The sequence below is a fragment of the Gossypium hirsutum genome, chromosome D02, assembly GCF_007990345.1.
Source record: "Gossypium hirsutum isolate 1008001.06 chromosome D02, Gossypium_hirsutum_v2.1, whole genome shotgun sequence".
Lineage (NCBI taxonomy): Eukaryota > Viridiplantae > Streptophyta > Magnoliopsida > Malvales > Malvaceae > Gossypium > Gossypium hirsutum.
Genome location: NC_053438.1, coordinates 42,283,755 through 42,288,551, shown reverse-complemented (window position 1 = coordinate 42,288,551; position 4,797 = coordinate 42,283,755).

The following is a 4,797-nucleotide window of genomic DNA, read 5'->3' as shown; positions in this document are numbered from 1 at the left end:
TAACATTGAATTACAAGTGCTTGAATTTTTTATTGTAAATTGACGATCGGGTCGAGCGAGGGGAGTTACATTTAGTGGTATCAAACCTATGATTTAGTCAATTCTAGGACTAAAATGTAAAGCATGTTGAGTCTAGAAATACATGCCACAATAACCTGTGATAGTGTGATGTCTTCTGATTCGAATTGACTTTTTTTTTCCATATAGCTAAACCATGTCAGCCGAATCAAATCGAGTTGTGTCTAATGAAGTTGAAAGTAATATTTGTGCTTCAAACAGGGAGCTTCCCGAAGTTTTCCCATTCCACAACGGCTAGGGAGTGAGGCAAGAGATGCCTTCTTCCAAATGATGAACTAGTGGTTCACCCAATATATGGGAGCTACCCCTTCCGCTCCACAACCTCAAATGCACCTTCCTTCCCCGATTGTGCCTCCTGTGGTACCCTTTCATCCTCAAGTTTCTAATTCGGTACCCATTAACCATCCTCTGATATATAAAATTTGTAAATGTGGGGCAAAATAATTCAAAGGCAAGAAAAAGGATGAACCAAAAAAAGTTGAGTATTGGATAGAAAACACTTAGAGGGTTCTCGACAAGTTATTTTTTATTCCTGATGATTGTTTAGGATGTGTCGTATCATTGCTCAAAGAAGAAGCATACCAATGGTGGATGACTCTAACGTTTGTTGTTCCGAAAGATCGAGTAAACTGGGAGTTCTTCCAAATTGAATTAAAAAGAAGTATGTTAGCCGACTATATCTTGAAAATAAAAAGAGAGAGTTTATGAAACTGAAACAGGGAGATAGGTTAGTAGTTGAATATGAATGAGAATTCATTTGCCTCAGTAAATATGTCAGAGAGCTTGTATTTAGTGAAGCTGAAATGTATACTCGTTTTGAGTGGAGATTGAACGAGGACATACAAATGTTAGTAGGAGGTGTGGAATTGGAAGAGTTTGTTATTCTATCGGAGAGGGCTCAGAAAATGGAGGAAATGCGTAAGGAGAAAAAGAAGACCAAACCTAAGATATGAGATTCTAGTAAATGGTGTATGGCCATATCTTTCCCGACTCATCCATCTAAAAAGTCAAAATATTTGCAAAGTCGTTTCTCTACTCCATTAGGGATTTCTGAGAGAGATGGGCCGAGACCGAGTATTCTGCAACCTCAGACTACGTCGGTAGCTAGTGTTAAAAGTGTTCGTAATGCAAATAGACCAATTTGATGACATTGTGGAAGAAACATGATGGTGAATGTAGATTGAAAAATGGAGCTTGTTTTCTATGTTGCTCCAAACAACATTTAAGAAGAGATTGTTCGAATAGGCCAGATCAAAGCAAGGAACAAAGTGTAAAGCCAGTGTCAACTCTGTAGAGGATTAGAAGACCGGGAACTGGTAGCAGCGCTGGTGCTAATCAAGGTGGAACTAGAGATAAGTTATGAGATTCGAGGCTTGTGCACCTACTAGAGCTTATGCTATTCGAGCCAGAAAGGAGGGTACTGGTACTAACATTATTGCTGATACATTTTTCTCTATTTGATTCTTTTGTGCCTGCATTGATTGACTCTGGGTCAACATATTCATACATCTACACCTCATTAGCAGCTTAAAAAATATACTAGTAGAATTGATAGAATTTGATGTTTGGGTAACCAACCTGTTAGGTTAAAGTGTTCTTGTCAATAAAAGTTGTAATGACTGTCAAATGGAAATTTGAGGCCATAATTTTTTAGCTAATTTGATGTTATTACTTTTTGATGAATATGATATATTTTTCAGGATGGATTGGTTGACTTTTCACGATGTAGTGGTTAACTGTAAACAAAAGTGAATATCATTGCGGTGTCAGGATGGTGAATTGATAAATGTGGAGGTCGACAGATCTGATTGCTCGACTAACATAATATCAATGATGTTACCTCAACTAACATAATATCTATGATGTCAACTCAAGAATTAATCAAAAAAGGGTTTGAGGCATATTTAGCGTATATTCTAGATACTAGAGTGACAGGATCTAAAATAGAGCAAGTTTCGATGGTTTGAGAATTCACATACATGTTTCCCAAAGAGTTGTTAGGTTTCTCGCCTGAGAGAAAGATTAATTTTGTTGTTGAAATAACACCAAAACTATTTCGATTTCTATTGCATCATACAGGCTGACTCTGATTAAATTAAAAAAATTGAAAGCTCAGTTGCAAGAACTATTAGATTAGGGATTTATCCGACCAAGTGTGTCACCTTGGGGAGCTCCAATATTATTTGTGGAAAAGAAAGATGGAACCCTAAGATTGTGTATCGACTACTGGTAGTTGAATAAACTGACCATAAAGAACAAGTATCTAATGCCCTAAATCGATATTTTTTTTATAAATTGATAGGAGAAACAATGTTTTCTAAAATTGACCTTTGGTCAGGTTATTATCATCTCAGAGTTAAAGAGCCAAATGTGCTGAAAACTACTTTTTGAACTCATTACTGACACTATGAGTTTCTGGTAATCCGTTTGGGGTTACTAATGCTCTAGCCGATTTTATGGATTTGATAAACAAAATATTTCAGCAGTATCTGGAAAGGTTTGTTTTTGTGTCAACATTTTAGAATTGTATTACAGACTTTTCGAGAAAAGCAATTATATGCAAAGTTCAACAAATGTGAATTTAGGTCACAAGAAGTGGGATTCCTAGGTTACATTATATTAGCTAAAGGCATTCAAGTGGATCTGTGTAATATCTCAACAATTGTTAACTAGAAACCTTCGAAGAATATCACTGAGATACAAAGTTTTATAGAATCGGTCTGATACTATCGATAGTTTGTTAAAGGTTTCTCGATAATAACCCTCCTATTAACAAAATTGTTACAAAATAATATCAACTTTGTTTTTTCAGGAAAGTGCCAGCAAAGTTTCGAACAGTTGGAAGCAATGTTAACAGAAGCTCTAGTTTTAAGTTAGGCTGAATTTGGAAAAGAATTTTTTGTGTTCAGTGACGTGTCACTCAACTGTTTGGGTTGTGTACTAATGCAAGAGGGAAAATTAGTGCTTATGCTTCTCAGCAACTTAAGCCACACGAGAAGAATTATCCTACACATGATCTCGAACTTGCAACAATGGTTATTACTTTAAATATTTGGAGACACTATTTGTACGTGGAAAAATGCCACATTTTCATAGATCACAAAAGTCTAAAATACTTGCTGACACAGAAAGAATTGAAATTGAGACAACGCAGGTGGCTTGAATTGCTTAAAGACTATGATCTGATTATAGATTATCATCCTAGAAAAGCTACCATTGTAGCTGATGCCTTGAGTCGAAAGTCCCTATTTACTTTAAAGGTGATGAATACCCGTTTGGCTTTGGAACGAGATAGTTCTAGTTTAGCTGAGTTGAGAGTTAAACTTATTTTTCTTCAAAAGATCCAGGAGTTGCAAAAAGATGATTCCAAGTTGTAAGCAAAATAGAAACTTGTTGAAGACAATCAGAGCAAAGAGTTCAGTGTTGATGATAATGTAAATCTATATTTTTTAAAGTGTTTGTGTGTACCGAATAATTTAGAATTGAAATGAGACATTTTGCACGAAGCTCATAATAGTACGTACACGATACATCTGGGCATCAATAAGATGTATAATGAGTTGAAATTGTTTTATTGGTGGCCGAGAATGGAAAGATAGAGTACTGAATACAAGTGGAAACACAGAAATATACACACTTTTTCATGCCTTTTTTAACTCAAATTCATGTAGTTTCGGTAAAATTCTTATCGAAAAAATATATAATAATTATAAAATACTTAAGTTGCACTCAAATTATGGACATGTTTAATTTTAATTAATTTTATATCAAATTTTGATTATTTTTTATTATTTTTGACAGATTTGCACAAAGGGCAAAAAATGGCTCGATAGACACTGCTAAAAGCACAAAACCGAGAAGCAATTTTGAAGCATGAAGGCGAAATAATTTTTCAGCATAAGATGGTACAAATTATGTGTATTAATTCATAATATAATTAATTTTAATTTTAATCCAATTTAATTTGGGTTAAATAAATTACTATTAATTAATTATGAAAAGGGGCCCAATTGAGATGAACCGAGAAAATTGAACCAATCGAGCACTGGGCAAGCCAAAATCGTCCCACATGCTGACCCAATAAGCTTGCTTGGCTGGTTATTTGGCTTGAAAAATGGCTCTTGAAGACTCCTTCAAATTCCATTCAAACCCCAATATTTCTGCCTTTCTAGATTTGCCCCAACCTTAAAATAGCAAGTTTGAAACCTTAAAACTTGCCACATGTGTGGCCGGCCATGGGGGGACTCTATGGCTGCTGATTTTTGCTAATTTTGGCAGCCATCTCAACCTATAACAAACCCCTTGGCTAATCACTTCAAGCACATCTTAAACTCATTCATTTCTTTACTTCTTTCTCATTTTTCTCTCTTCATTCCCTTCCATTGTTCTTCATTTTCATCCCCTATTCCTATGCCGATTTCACCTCTTGAAAAAGAGTCCTTCAACCACCATTTGGAGTAGCATTCAAGTGTTTTTGGAAGCCTTGATTTAACAAGAACAAGCGGAGAAGGAGGAGCGGAGCAAACTAGTCAAGCCTCGGAGAAACACCAAATTTGATTCTTGTTCCTTATCTTTTTAATTTAATTGTTGTTGTTATGAACATGTTTATGAATATTTGTGATGTTGATATGTTTAATTTAGTTCATATAGCTTAAATTTAATTCGTGTTAGGTTGATTGCATTTCGTCTACTTGAGGTATTAAAATCGTGTTTGTGTTG